Source organism: Coregonus clupeaformis, chromosome 36 (assembly GCF_020615455.1).
Source record: "Coregonus clupeaformis isolate EN_2021a chromosome 36, ASM2061545v1, whole genome shotgun sequence".
NCBI classification, from domain to species: Eukaryota; Metazoa; Chordata; class Actinopteri; order Salmoniformes; family Salmonidae; genus Coregonus; species Coregonus clupeaformis.
Window position 1 is genome coordinate 25,901,955 of NC_059227.1, and position 16,245 is coordinate 25,918,199.

Sequence of the window (16,245 nt, forward strand, 5' to 3'; positions counted from 1 at the left end):
TCAAGACCCTGAACCATAGACTATTCACTATTAAGACTATAATCTTATATTGATATATTAAAGAGGTTAGTAGAATAATCAGATATTCAAATTCTCACCATTTCTGTTGCAAGATATATGTTTAAAGCAGTCGCAATGTGACGCAAGTTTTGACTGGGCTGAGCGGGACCTGTTCTTCCGCAGAGGTAGGGGGGAAGAGACTCACGAAACTCACGTGAGTATTGTATTGCAAATGCAGCTGCCGACCGTGAAGTAGATCTTTTTTTACTAATAAAAAAGATTGGGTGTCGATGTCTTGCCAAGGCTGCACTGCAGCGTGTACTCACAGACGCTATCCCACTACTGGACGGCACGGGGGCTTTGACCTGCTTCGTTTCCGATCTGGGCCGGTACACCCCCTCCTTAGACGACCTGGTGGTCCCGGGCTCCCCCAGGAACACCATATCGATACCAAACTTAGTGCGGACACCCGTTCGACATACCGCGCTGCAGCCCAGAGCTCCTCAGCTCATTCGATCCACCAACCTCAGCCTCCCAGTGACTTGGATTACAGGCACGCGCCACCGCGCCCGGCGAGAAACTCAGCTGCAGGTAACGGTGATAAAGTGAGTAAGTAGCCCAGTCTGTAGCGTCATTTCGAAGAAGGGGTGTAGGCTACATTCCTTTGCAATGTCAATGGAAATAACTTAAACCTTTAAGTGCATCAAATTGCCCTACATTTGAATAGTTTTTCAATGAAAGTCAGAGTAGATAACGGAACATCTCTGACGGTCATTTGTTGATGTTTCTAGGATACAAAAGTAGTCTAGCCTGGGCCTATCTGTGCTGCTGGCTAGGTTGTAAAAAATGAATTAAGGTAAATTATGCATGGTTTACCATACATTGTGGAAGTGTAAAGTAAAAACACCTGTAACTAACAGTTTGAAATATTGTATTTTTATTAGTTACAAAATATATTTTAAAACAGTAACAGATTCAATAAAATACTTAGAAAAAGTATTGTGCTAATTTAAAATCTGCTAAGGCCCAAAAACATATGAATGAACAAAACCAAGGAATATGCTGACTTCATGCACATCACAATGGACATAATAAACACCAAACATATCATTCACACATCAACCATGCTTTGCTTAATTGATGTCTGCATCCCTACTGCATGCAATAAAAAAGTGTGTGAAAAATATACTAAAAGATGAGAATAGAACTATGAAGTCATCTTCAAGCACACTATGTGCTATCATAGAAGCTCAATACCAGATGCTTCTTCTATACAGAGAACAAAACAACACACATGGTTCCTCCTGGTTGTGTAAATGGTGACTATGGCAACCATGATGGGCAGTGCCATAAAGAGCATGATGTGACTGATGGGCAACTCAACAACATTTCTGGTACCTGGACAATGAGACAGACAGTGATTAAACAAAATCATTTTGATTAATTTATTTGAAAGTAAAGGTTGTATCACACAGCAGCCACTAGAGGCTGCTGAAGATCAATATCCATTAACCATTAACCGTTAACCAAACACCTACAACTCTGTTTATATTGCTTCATCACAGAAGCTTTATTATTCAGTAAATATTTTACCCTGTGGAAGTAGATTGATGAATAGAAAAGGATCTTTAGTTTGCAAACACATAACCATTCTCAATCCTGTCCTTTTTGATAATGGCGTCTTTTTGTAGGCACTAACTCCGCCATGGTTTGTTGGACAAAGCCTATGGGAAAATGAATGGAGTTTTCGTACGGTTTTTGGATAAACGCAGAAAATATGGTCTGTGGTAAACACAGGCTTAGAAGATTTAATAAGTTTTGTTCTGTGAGATAATCTTCATCAGTTAACATCACTTTTTGTTATATACCCTTTGTTGGCAATGACACAGGTCAAACGTTTTCTGTAAGTCTTCACACACTGTTGCTGGTATTTTGGCCCATTCCTCCATGCAGATCTCCTCTAGAGCAGTGATGTTTTGGGGCTGTCGCTGGGCAACACAGACTTTCAACTCCCTCCAAAGATTTTCTATGGGGTTGAGATCTGGAGACTGGCTAGGCCACTCCAGGACCTTGAAATGCTTCTTACGAAGCCACTCCTTCGTTGCCCGGGCGGTGTGTTTGGGATCATTGTCATGCTGAAAGACCCAGCCACGTTTCATCTTCAATGCCCTTGCTGATGGAAGGAGGTTTTCACTCAAAATCTCACGATACATGGCCCCATTCATTCTTTCCTTTACACGGATCAGTCGTCCTGGTCCCTTTGCAGAAAAAACAGCCCCCAAAGCATGATGTTTCCACCCCCATGCTTCACAGTAGGTATGGTGTTCTTTGGATGCAACTCAGCATTCTTTGTCCTCCAAACACAAGTTTTTACCAAAAAGTTATATTTTGGTTTCATCTGAGCATATGACATTCTCCCAATCCTCTTCTGGATCATCCAAATGCACTCTAGCAAACTTCAGACGGGCCTGGACATGTACTGGCTTAAGCAGGGGGGACACGTCTGGCACTGCAGGATTTGAGTCCCTGGCGGCGTAGTGTGTTACTGATGGTAGGCTTTGTTACTTTGGTCCCAGCTCTCTGCAGGTCATTCACTAGGTCCCCCGTGTGGTTCTGGGATTTTTGCTCACCGTTCTTGTGATCATTTTGACCCCACGGGGTGAGATCTTGAGTGGAGCCCCCAGATCGATGGAGATTATCAGTGGTCTTGTATGTCTTCCATTTCCTAATAATTGCTCCCACAGTTGATTTCTTCAAACCAAGCTGCTTACCTATTGCAGATTCAGTCTTCCCAGCCTGGTGCAGGTCTACAATTTAGTTTCTATAGTGTCCTTTGACAGCTCGTTGGTCTTGGCCATAGTGGAGTTTGGAGTGTGACTGTTTGAGGTTGTGGACAGGTGTCTTTTATACTGATAACAAGTTCAAACAGGTGCCATTAATACAGGTAACAAGTGGAGGACAGAGGCGCCTCTTAAAGAAGAAGTTACAGGTCTGTGAGAGCCAGAAATCTTGCTTGTTTGTAGGTGACCAAATACTTATTTTCCACCATAATTTGCAAATAAATTCATTAAAAATCCTACAATGTGATTTCCTGGATTTATTTTTCTCATTTTGTCTGTCATAGTTGACGTGTACCTATGATGAAAATTACAGGCCTCTCTCATCTTTTTAAGTGGGAGAACTTGCACAATTGGTGGCTGACTAAATACTTTTTTCCCCCACTGTATTTGTCTGCTAAACTATACTCAATACTGTATGGTGAGAAACTTGCTGTACTGAGACATTCTGACAGAGGTGAGTCAGATTGAGAGGACAATGGTTGAAATAGCAGTTTTAAGGCTGCTTGGGTCCCCTTTTGTATCTGATAAATATAATATACATTTTGATAAGTACATTTTTGTTGTGACATTCTGTGGATAAAATTATTCAATTTATGTGAAAAGCATACCTGTGAAATCTGTAAAGTATAATCTATATAAAAAATAATGATCTTATATTGCTATTGTCAGGTGTCAGGTTCAATGTTCAGGTTCAATGTTAGCTAGCTAGCTAACATTAGGCTATAACTAGCAATGCAAATGGATTTCTGAGATACTAATAATATTACTACACAGCTCATACACGTAATGTTAGATAGCGAGCCAGCCAGCTAACGTTAGCTAGCTAGCTAACAGTAAGCTTTAACTTGCAATGAAAACAACTTTCTGACAAAATTAGAAACTTATAATATCTGAAAATGTAGCTAGACTCTTACTTGTATACATATATGGACGCTTCTCCCTCTCTGTCACGGATGCCATGGTTGCCCTTAGTTTGAAGATGTAATCCGTGGAAAGGTGTTTTATACAACAGCTTTCTGTGTTCTCTTTTCGACTCCCACCGCATTTGCAATCATACTCTGCTTCCACCGGGCATTCCACTGATTTTAAACTTTTGTGACAACAACAGTGTTGATCGCTGTTTCTTCCCTATCACTGTCATCAGAAGACTCTAATATGTCTGGTTCAATTAAAATGTTTTTACCTACACTACCGGTCAAAGTTTTAGAACACCTACTCATTCAAGGGTTTTTCTTCATTTTTACTATTTTCTACTTTGTAGAATAATAGTGAAGACATCACAACTATAAAATAACATAGATGGAGTCATGTAGTAACCAAAAAAGTGTAAAACAAATGAAAATATATTTTATATTTGAGATTCTTCAAATAGCCACCCTTTACCTTGATGACAGCTTTGCACACTCTTGACATTCTCTCAACCAGCTAGACCTGGAATGCTTTTCCAACAGTCTTGAAGGAGTTCCCACATATGCTGAGCACTCGGGGGATTGTGGAGGCCAGGTCACTCTGGGTCTTCCATTCCTGTGGCGGTCCTCATGAGAGCCAGTTTCATAATAGCGCTTGATGGTTTTTGCGACTGCGCTTGAAGAAACTTTAAAAGTTATTGAAATGTTCCGTATTGACTGACCTTCATGTCTTAAAGTAAAGTCTCTTTGCTTATTTGAGCTGTTGTTGCCATAATATGGACTTGGTCTTTTACCAAATAGGGCTATCTTCTATATACCCCCCCACACACAACTGATTGGCTCAAACGCATTAAGAAGGAAAGAAATTCCACAAATTAACCTTTAAGAAGGCACACCTGTTAATTGAAATGCATTCCAGGTGACTACCTCATGAAGCTGGTTGAGAGAATGCCAAGAGTGTACACAGCTGTCATCAAGGCAAAGGGTGGCTATTTGAAGAATCTCATATATAAAATATATTTTGATTTGTTGAACACTTTTTTGGTTACTACATGATTCCATATGTGATATTTCACAGTATTGATGTCTTCACTATTATTCTACAATGTAGAAAATAGTAAAAATAAAGAAAAACCCTTGAATGAGTAGGTGTTCTAAAACTTATGACCGGTAGTGTAAATCAGGAATTTATTCGTCGTCTGATTCATTTTCGGAGTCAGAGAGAGTCAGAATGGCACAATCCTCCTCCAGAAAGTAGTCCATCACAACTTTTTCCCACTTATCTTTGTCGATAGTGCCTGCTAAACTCTGTGCAGCAATGTATCTTTCAAAAAAGCTGATGTAGAAAGGATGATCTACACATTCTGAGCAGCTCATGTTATAGACATACCAATTCGAACTCATCTCTCGGCATATCCAGCCCATCCATTATCTCAGCCAATCATGGCTAGTGGGAAGGTTTCTGTCTTTTTCCATGGCTAAACCAACTAGGCTCGTAATTTAACAATTGTATTTGTATTTACAGATGGCATACAAGTTTGTTATTAAGGCACATGAAAGTCCATATGTTCCAGAAGGCATTTTGGCCAAAAAAAACACATTTTGATTTAAATAAAAGATAATAAATTACGTTCAAATGCCTCACCTGTTAAGTAGTGACGTGCACGTATGCCTAGCTTCCTGGAATGGGTCACAAATACACATTATTGCATGAGACAAGCTATACTTTTCACTTGTTTTTTTAACTAGATCCTGTGCATTGTTTCTATTTTAATTTGATTTATGTAGTGTCTAAATGCAGGAAACCACTCCAAACTACCAGCCAATGAGGACATGGTCAGTGCATCAAAATATGATGACATTTCTTTCATTATATTTACTCATATGAATCATGATTAAATCCAGCTGTTATCAAACAATGGGATGAATGTCCGGTTTAAAGGCTTCATCTGTCATTTTGTCCTACTCCTCTTTGCAGATCTTCTCCAAGTCATTAAGGTGTCGAGGCTGACGTTTGGCAACTCGAACCTTCAGCTCCCTCCACAGATTTTCTATGGGATTAAGGTCTGGAGACTGGCTAGGTCACCCAGGACCTTAATGTGCTTCTTCTTGAGCCACTCCTTTGTGGCCTTGGCCGTGTGTTTTGGGTCATTGTCATGCTGGAATACCCATCCACGACCCATTTTCAATGCCCTGGCTGAGGGAAGGAGGTTCTCACCCAAGATTTGGACGGTACATGGCCCCGTCCATCGTCCCTTTGATGCGGTGAAGTTGTCCTGTCCCCTTAGCAGAAAAACACCCCCAAAGCATAATGTTTCCACCTCCATGTTTGACGGTGGGGATGGTGTTCTTTGGGTCATAGGCAGCATTCCTCCTCCTCCAAACACGGCGAGTTGAGTTGATGCCAAAGAGCTCGATTTTGGTCTCATCTGACCACAACACTTTCACCCAGTTCTCCTCTGAATCATTCAGATGTTCATTGGCAAACTTCAGACGGGCCTGTATATGTGCTTTCTTGAGCAGGGGGGGCATTGCGGGCGCTGCAGGATTTCAGTCCTTCACAGCGTAGTGTGTTACCAATTGTTTTCTTGGTGACTATGGTCCCAGCTGCCTTGAGATCATCGACAAGATCCTCCCGTGTAGTTTTGGGCTGATTCCTCACCGTTCTCATGATCATTGCAACTCCACGAGGTGAGATCTTGCATGGAGCCCCAGGCCGAGGGAGATTGACAGTTATTTTGTGTTTCTTCCATTTGCGAATAATTGCACCAACTGTTGTCACCTTCTCACCAAGCTGCTTGGCGATGGTCTTGTAGCCCATTCCAGCCTTGTGTAGGTCTACAATCTTGTCCCTGACATTCTTGGAGAGCTCTTTGGTCTTGGCCATGGTGGAGAGTTTGGAATCTGATTGATTGATTGCTTCTGTGGACAGGTGTCTTTTATACAGGTAACAAACTGAGATTAGGAGCACTCCCTTTAAGAGTGTGCTCCTAATCTCAGCTCGTTACCTGTATAAAAGACACCTGGGAGCCAGAAATCTTTCTGATTGAGAGGGGGTCAAATACTTATTTCCCTCATTAAAATGCAAATCAATTTATAACATTTGTGACATGTGTTTTTCTGGATTTTTTTGTTGTTATTCTGTCTCTCACTGTTCAAATAAACCTACCATTACAATTATAGACTGATCATTTCTTTGTCAGTGGGCAAACATACAAAATCAGCAGGGGATCAAATACTTTTTTCCCTCACTGTATATATATATTTTTTACATTTGCAAAAATGTCAAAAAAACAGTTTTCACTTTGTCATTATGCTGTATTGTGTGTAAATTCATTAGGACTTTTATTTATTTAATCAATTTTAGAATAAGGCTGTAACGTAACAAAATGTGGAAAAAGTCAAGGCACTTCATGTTTTGATAAGGTTTGTATCACAACTTAAGTGGCCAAATAACTTCTTAAAATTAAGCACATTAATCCACTTTACAACCGGTGTAGAGCCTAACTGGCATACATACGCAGCGCGTGAGTTTCAAGTATGGGGAAGATCATTTCCACCATATAAATGCACCTTTATAATAAAGCATTACATGCATAATCGCATTTGTGGTCACTTTTGAGAATGGTGTTTTCAGCCTCATTGCTTTTAAAACGTTTTTTGATGCGAGCGGTTGTAATAATTTGGGATCTATCTTATCACACAACTGTCCCAGACTATGTTTGGAATATTTATTACTCGCACAGAAGGACAAGTTGACCAATAGAATAGCTCAACGTTTGTACTATGGGGGATTGTAGATTGACATAGGCTAGTGCTTTTGCTGTTTGTTTGGCCTACTCATCTTGCTGGCTGAAGAATAGTAAATGTGGACAGTTCTGCTAACATCTTCAATATGTGCCTCGGAAATCGATAAGAAGGACGCCGCGGTTGCGTCCCTGATGTGTCTCTCTTCACTTGTAGCCTACTTCAGAGCTTAGATAGATGCCTGTGAGAAGAACCCGATCACCTGACGGGCATTGGCTAATAAGAATTGTCATATCTGAGAGAGCCACGTGTATCACAACTAAAGTGTCACAGTTCCCTCAGCCAGAACCCAGAAGCAGACCAGGACAAGGAGAGTTGAACGAAAGTGAGGGTTTATTCGGATAACAACAAAAGGTGCAGAGTAATCCAGGGACAGAGCGGGCGGCGTGGATGAGTAGTAGGGGGTGCAGCACTAGGTCCAGTGATGGCTCGGCAGCCGCCGACCATCAGGCAGAGGTGGGGTGAAGGTTCCGGACGTGTGATGTTCATGGCTAACGATCCGGCAGGAACTGGATGTTGGGCCAGAGCCTAAGAAAGGTGCTGATTAGGCCCAGGTGTGCAGATTGCTAATGGGAAGCAGGTGCGGAAACCAGAGCGCTCCCCGGAGCGTTCCCGAACCCTCGGGAAACTGGAGATTACGACCAGGACCCGACTCAGACAGCCGGGATCGTTACAGTACCCCCTCCGACCGAACGCCACCGGGCGGACTCCCCGAGCGCCAGGATGGAGGCGGTAAAAAGTCCCTGATGAGATCCGCATCTAGGACCTGTCGCCGCGGAATCCAACTCCTCTCTTCAGGACCATACCCCTCCCAGTCCACGAGATACTGGAAACCCCGGGCCCGCCGTCTGGAATCCATAATGCGACGCACCGTGTAGGCAGGACCACCTCCGATCATCCGAGGAGGAGGAGGAGGAGGCGGAGGAGGCAACAGAGGACTGAGGAAGACAGGCTTGAGGCAGGAGACATGAAAGGTGGGATGGACTCTGAGCGTCCTCGGTAGTTTGAGTCGAACTGCCACCGGATTGATCACCTTCTCCACCACAAACGGACCAATGAACTTCGGTAACAACTTCCTAGACTCAGTCCGTAACGGAAGATCCCGTGTGGCCAACCAAACCCTATCTCCAATGGTATAGGTGGGAGCGGGGATCCGGCGACGATTCGCCTGGAGCTGATACCGATCCGAACCTCTAAGGAGTGCCTTTCTGGCCCGATGCCAGGTCCGGTGGCAACGACGAATATGAGCCTGAACAGAAGGCACTGAGAGCTCCTTCTCCTGAGAAGGGAACAGGGGAGGTTGGTAGCCATACAGGCACTGGAAGGGAGACATCCCAGTGGCAGATGTAGGGAGAGTATTGTGGGCATACTCAACCCAAGGCAACTGAGAGGCCCAGGAGGTGGGGTTGGAAGAGACCAGACAGCGTAGCGTGGATTCCATCTTCTGGTTGGCCTCTCCGCCTGACCATTGGATTGGGGGTGAAAACCAGATGTGAGACTGACTGTAGCTCCAATGGCCAAACAGAAGGACTTCCAGACAGCAGAGGTAAACTGAGGGCCACGGTCGGAAACGATATCACTGGGCAAACCGTGGACCCTGAAAACCTCCCTAACCAGGATCTCGGACGTCTCCGAGGCAGAGGGAAGCTTGGCAATAGGCACAAAGTGGGCGAACTTGCTGAATCTGTCCACGATAGTCAGAACGACCGTGTTCCCCTCAGAAGCGGGCAACCCCGTGACGAAGTCCAGGGCCAGATGCGACCATGGACGCCGGGGAATAGGAAGGGGGTGAAGTAGTCCAGAGCTGGGCCGATTGGTACTCTTATTCTGCGCACACACTGGACAGGCAGCAACAAAACCCCGAGTATCCTCGGCCATGGCAGGCCACCAAAAACGTCTGCGAAGAAACGCCATTGTCCGAGCCACGCCAGGGTGACAAGCCATCTTGCTGGCGTGGGACCATTTGAGGACAGCAGGACGAACCGACTCAGGCACAAACAACCGACCGGGTGGACCGTTACCGGGACCGGGCTGAGTCCGAAGGGCCGCCAGCACCTCCTCCTCAATCCTCCACATAACTGCTCCCACGACGCAGTTCCGGGGGAGAATTGTCTCGGTCTTGGACCCACTCTCCTCCGTCTTGGAGAACATCCGGGACAAGGCGTCCGCCTTGCCGTTCTTAGATCCAGGTCGGAACGTCAGGGCAAACTTGAATCGTCCCGAAAACAACGCCCACCTGGCCTGACGGGAGTTGAGACGTTTAGCCGATTGCACGTAAGCAAGATTCTTGTGGTCAGTCCAGACAATAAACGGTTGCTCCGCCCCCTCCAACCAGTGGCGCCACTCCTCCAAGGCAAGTTTCACCGCGAGAAGCTCCCGGTTACCCACATCGTAATTCCTCTCTGCAGGCGAAAGGCGACGAGAGTAGTAGGCGCAGGGATGGAGTTTACTGTCCGTGGAGCATCGCTGCGACAGGATGGCGCCAACTCCCACATCAGACGCGCCCACTTCAACGACAACTGACGGGCCGTGTCCGGTTGAGAGAGAATCGGTGCGTTGGTGAATCGCCTCTTCAAATCCAGAAACGCTCGATCCGCCTCCGGATTCCACTTGAAGGTCCTGATACTGGAAGTCAAGGCAGTTAATGGAGCGGCCACACGGCTGTAATCCCGGATGAATCTGCGGTAGAAATTCGCAAACCCCAAAAATCTCTGGAGTTGCAATCTCGTACCGGGCTGGGCCCATTCCAGAACCGCTCTAACCTTCTCCTGATCCATCCTAATCTCACCCCTGGAGATGATGTACCCGAGAAAGGATGTAGTGTGGGCGTGAAACTCGCACTTCTCGGCCTTCACGAACAGGCGATTCTCCAACAATCGCTGCAGAACCTGCCGGACATGCTGGACGTGGTCGGGAAGGTTCCTTCGAGAAAGATCAGAATGTCATCCAGGTAAACAAACACGAAGAGACCGATCATATCTCTCAGGACGTCGTTCACCATACTCTGGAATACCGCTGGAGCATTGGTCAGTCCAAACGGCATCACCTGATACTCGAAGTGACCCATCGGTGTATTGAAACCCGTCAACCACTCGTCCCCCTCTCTGATCCGGACCAGGTGATACGCATTGCGTAGGTCTAGCTTGGTGAACACCGTAGCACCCTGTAAGGAGTCGAAGGCAGAACTCATCAAGGGCAGGGGATACTTGTTCTTGACCGTGATGTCATTCAACCCCCCGATAATCAATACACGGTCGAAGAGAGCCATCCTTCTTTCCCACAAAGAAGAATCCCTGCCCCCAGGGGTGATGACGAGGGACCGAACGAGACCAGCAGCTAGGGACTCCTTGATGTAGGTCTCCAACGCCTCACGTTCAGGTCGGGAGATACTGTATAACCTTCCCTTGGGGTAGACAGCTCCAGGAACCAGGTTGATGGCACAATCCATATGGTCGGTGGGGAGGGAGTGACAGAGCCTTCTGCTTACTGAAAACTTCCCCCCAAATCGTGATATGTCTCGGGAACCAGGGACAAATCTGGAGGTTTAGCCTCAATCACCTGACTGGGAACCGAATGGGGGCAGGCAGTCTTGAGACAGTTAGCATGACAATCCAGGCTCCAACTCGTTACCTTGCCCGTCACCCAATCGAACGTGGGATTGTGTTCCTTCAGCCAGGGGGTAACCAAGGACCAGAGGAACATGGGAAGACGGCAGAATGAAAAATGAAATCATCTCAGAATGATTCCCTGACAACCGCATCTTAACCGGTTCAGTCCTCATCGTGATACGTGCCAGACTACTGCCGTTCAGAGTGGTCGCCCAATGGCTTCCGGCAATTGCTCCTTGGAAAGCCCCAGCTGTTCCACCAACTCGGCATCAAGAAAGCTTCCATCGGCACCTGAATCGATAAAAGCGTTAAGCGCTAAGCTCTGATTCCTGTTCACAAGGGTAGCCGGGAAGCGGGGTCTGACAGAGGTACTGAGAGGTTGAAACTGGCTCGCTAAAAGTCCTCCCAACTTTAGCGAGCCGGGCAGTTTGACGACCGCCGGGAGCAAGTGGAGATGTAATGTCCCGAGCGACCACAGTAGAGGCAGCAGTTGGTCCTACGTTTATGTTGACGCTCCTCCTTGGTTAACCCGTGCCGCCCCACTTGCATGGGTTCAGAATCGGGAGTGAGGTCCTCTCCACTAATCCTTTGTGGTGGAGAATGATCGACGTGTTCTGGTCCACCACCCGACCCGACTGGGAACTGAGAAGCTGATCGATTGGGACGGACCCCATTGCTTCTCCCTCCTTCGCTCTCGGACTCGATTATCCACCCGAATAGACAAGGCTACCAAGCTGTCCAGGTCACTAGGCTCCGGATAGGAGATCAACTCATCCTTGAGCTGCTCCGACAGACCCTGGTAAAAGGCCGCTTTGCAAAGACTCCTCGTTCCACCCACTCTCCACAGCCAACGTCTTGAACTCGATCACGAAGTCGGCCACGCATGCGAGTTCCTTGGTGAAGAGAAAACAGGCGCCTAGCTGCGTCCCCTCCTCGGACGGAATGGTCGAAGAGCTTCCTCATCTCGGCCGTGAACCCCTGGTATGAAGCCATGCAGGGATCCTGTCGTTCCCAAACGGCTGAAGCCCACTCCAGCGCTCGACCACGCAGCAACTCAATCACAAAGGCTATCCTAGCCTTGTCTGTGGCATAAGAGTAGGGCTGTAGATCGAACACTAATCCACACTGCATAAGGAAGGAACGGCATCCTCCCAGCTCCCCCTCATATTTATCCGGCGTCGGAACCTTGGGCTCACGGAGGGACACAACTTCAGAAGCGGCAGGCGAGATGGGTGAAACCGGTAGTGGATCCTCCACCGGACACTGGCGTTGGTTCTGGACCTCCATCAGGCCGGTAGAAAGGTTCCGAACTGACAACGCGATCTCCTGTAGTACCGTGCTATGATGGCCCAACATCTTCTCCTGCTGGGTAATGGCATGGCGAACTGAGTCCAGGTCCGCTGGGTTCATAATTGGCCGGATCGTTCTGTCACAGTTCCCTCAGCCAGAACCCAGAAGCAGACCAGGACAAGGAGAGTTGAACGAAAGTGAGGGTTTATTCGGATAACAACAAAAGGTGCAGAGTAATCCAGGGACAGAGCGGGCGGCGTGGATGAGTAGTAGGGGGTGCAGCACTAGGTCCAGTGATGGCTCGGCAGCCGCCGACCATCAGGCAGAGGTGGGGTGAAGGTTCCGGACGTGTGATGTTCATGGCTAACGATCCGGCAGGAACTGGATGTTGGGCCAGAGCCTAAGAAAGGTGCTGATTAGGCCCAGGTGTGCAGATTGCTAATGGGAAGCAGGTGCGGAAACCAGAGCGCTCCCCGGAGCGTTCCCGAACCCTCGGGAAACTGGAGATTACGACCAGGACCCGACTCAGACAGCCGGGATCGTTACATAAAGTTGCATAAATAACTCTAAATTAAGCATATAGGAGGACCTGTTCCTTTGTTAACCGCTCAACACAGAATAGCTGCATGTGTGCACTCCCTCAGAAATCGTTTGGAGAAAACATCCTTTCTATTTTATTCAGCTATGTTCAATTGTATTCTTCATACTATAAAATAATATAAAATAATGCCATGGAATTCTAAGCAAATAACTAGTGTAGCCCACAGCCATATGCTTATATGGCATAGCCAAATCAGGGCCTAACATAAGGACCACTCAGAGTATGCTATTCTGTTCTTCTGAAATAGACTACATTTTCTTCATATAGTGTGTCTTTAGACCTGTCTAAAATAAATAATGGATTTATTGTGATGGTGCAGGCTATATTCAATGGATTTATTAGACTTTTTAACATGTAGATGTTCCAAAGGTCTGCATCAGTGGCTTGTAGGCTATGCATGGAAGCCAGGAGATGCTAAATGTGTTTATGTTAATTAACAGTAAATTACTGTGAGACCAGAAGGTATTTGCTTGACAATCAACGGCTGACAATATGTCATGACCTCTACAGCCCTAGGTGCAACTCAATAGTAGGAAAGTGTTCTTAATGTTTTGTACACTCAGTGAATATTTACCACTTATAATGGATCCAATCTTTATGAAATTATTTGAGAAATTATTATGCTGTGTTACATGGATTAACTTTGTCTTACTTTCTAGGTGTGAGTGGAAACAAACTCTCTCAATATGTCAATGTGGGGGTTGATGTCCATCTACCTTGTCACAATACGGCTGATCCAGAAGACTGCTCCTCAACTACATGGCTTTACTCCAGAGCTGGGATTGGGAATGCTATTGCAGTTTTCTCTAAGGGGGAGGTGAGACATAACTCACAGAGAACTGAGAGACTGAGTGTGAAGGCTCAGTCTCTATATCTGTAAGTCGCTTTGGATAAAAGCGTCTGCTAAATGGCATATTATTATTATTTATTATTATATCTTCAAAGTGTCACAGCTGAAGATGCTGGACTCTACACCTGTTGAGTAAACAACAGAACCCCATTTGAGACAGATAATGATACCTATTTGTCTATTCTCACCAGTGAGTTTTTCTGTTTACAGTAAAGTCAAGAGCGAAAAGTTGTCTTAGTTATACAACATATACAATACAGTAGTACACAATAAATGTACAACTACCACAATATTGTATTTTTCTTCTGTCTCTCCCAGTCTCCTCATCCACACCAGAGACAGATCTAAAGCCTAATAGATCAGTAACTTTAAGTTGCTCTCAGCACACATTTGATGGACTTGGAACAAGTATCTCACTCATTGACCATGCAGTTAGTCTTAGCTGGGAGGATGACAGGTAGTGAGCTGCAGGGAGACTCCAGATACCAGGTCAGAGGGTTTCGCTGTGACCTCACTCTGTGACACTCCAGAGGGAGGACAACAACAGGAAGTGGATGTGTCAGCTGACTGACAAGGGAAAAGTGAAGAACTCCATTGACTTCACCTCTACATTCTCAGGTACGTATTCTTCACAGGGGGCTGCTGAGGGAGGACGACTCATAATAATGGCTGTAACGGAGCGAATGTAATGGCATCAAACACATGGAAACCATGTGTTTGATGTATTTGATACCATTCCACTTATTCCGCTCCAGCCATTACCACGAGCCCGTCCTCCCCAATTAAGGTGCCACCAACCTCCTGTGGTATTCTTGTTATGCTACTCTGGAAAAAATGAACAAGAATGTAATATTAAACCTGATAATTATGGTAATGACGAAAAATAGGAAAACGTTGGTAAGAAAAAATCTACTAAGTAAAATTCAAACCCTGTTCATCAAGGCAACACTTTCACTACTGTACCTCATTGTGCTTCATCTATGTACTGTGTCATTTGTGTGTCAGTCCCTCTTTCACTCAACCTCCTTGTTGTGAGCCAGGCTGATGTTATTGTGAATATCATGTGTGTGTGTGTTTGTGAGTGTGTGTGTGTGTGTGTGTGTGTGTGTGTGTGTGTGTGTGTAGGGCCAGAGAACAGACATTACCTATACTGAGGTCAACCTTCCCACTGGTAGACTAACAGACTGAGTATGCAACCATTAGATCAAGACCCTGAACCATAGACTATTCACTATTAAGACTATAATCTTATATTGATATATTAAAGAGGTTAGTAGAATAATCAGATATTCAAATTCTCACCATTTCTGTTGCAAGATATATGTTTAAAGCAGTCGCAATGTGACGCAAGTTTTGACTGGGCTGAGCGGGACCTGTTCTTCCGCAGAGGTAGGGGGAAGAGACTCACGAAACTCACGTGAGTATTGTATTGCAAATGCAGCTGCCGACCGTGAAGTAGATCTTTTTTTTACTAATAAAAAAGATTGGGTGTCGATGTCTTGCCAAGGCTGCACTGCAGCGTGTACTCACAGACGCTATCCCACTACTGGACGGCACGGGGGCTTTGACCTGCTTCGTTTCCGATCTGGGCCGGTACACCCCTCCTTAGACGACCTGGTGGTCCCGGGCTCCCCCAGGAACACCATATCGATACCAAACTTAGTGCGGACACCCGTTCGACATACCGCGCTGCAGCCCAGAGCTCCTCAGCTCATTCGATCCACCAACCTCAGCCTCCCAGTGACTTGGATTACAGGCACGCGCCACCGCGCCCGGCGAGAAACTCAGCTGCAGGTAACGGTGATAAAGTGAGTAAGTAGCCCAGTCTGTAGCGTCATTTCGAAGAAGGGGTGTAGGCAGTGGCGGTTTTACACGGAGGCCGGGGGAGGCCCGTGCCTCCCTGGAAATGTCCCTGGCCACCCCTGTGGCCCCCCCGTGCTGACCAAATAAAAAATTATGAATTTATAACTATTTTACACGCGAGCGCCAAAAGCGGAACTAATGCAACGCTCTACACGGCAACGTTCTACACGGGTAAATTAGAGTGGCGCACCCGAAGGTCGAAGGTAAGCAAAACGATTTAATATCATAAGTGACTTGTTGTTCTTGCACATAGCCTACATGTTCCTTTTGTTCCTCACACGTTAATCAAATCAAGTTTTTAAATGTCTGGTCTCGATTTGTTTAGAAATGTAATCATATCTAAGCAAACTCATCGAAGCAGAAGCAAATATCCAAATGTTAGTAGGCTATCCTTGCTAGGTCTACACAATGTTGTGATGTTAACCACGTAACTTCATCCGTCTTGGCTGTTGCATCGCGATAACAAATACATTTTTAG

The 16,245-nt window shown here is 45.9% G+C and overlaps 1 long non-coding RNA gene across 1 annotated transcript; it reads left to right on the forward strand.

The window, feature by feature from the left end:
- Positions 1–400: 400 nt before the first annotated feature.
- On the forward strand, positions 401–14,194 carry LOC121552872. The gene is made up of 2 exons (XR_005997314.2): positions 401–605; positions 13,714–14,194. It is a non-coding gene; the product is annotated as an uncharacterized LOC121552872 (long non-coding RNA).
- The last annotated feature ends 2,051 nt before the right edge of the window (positions 14,195–16,245 follow it).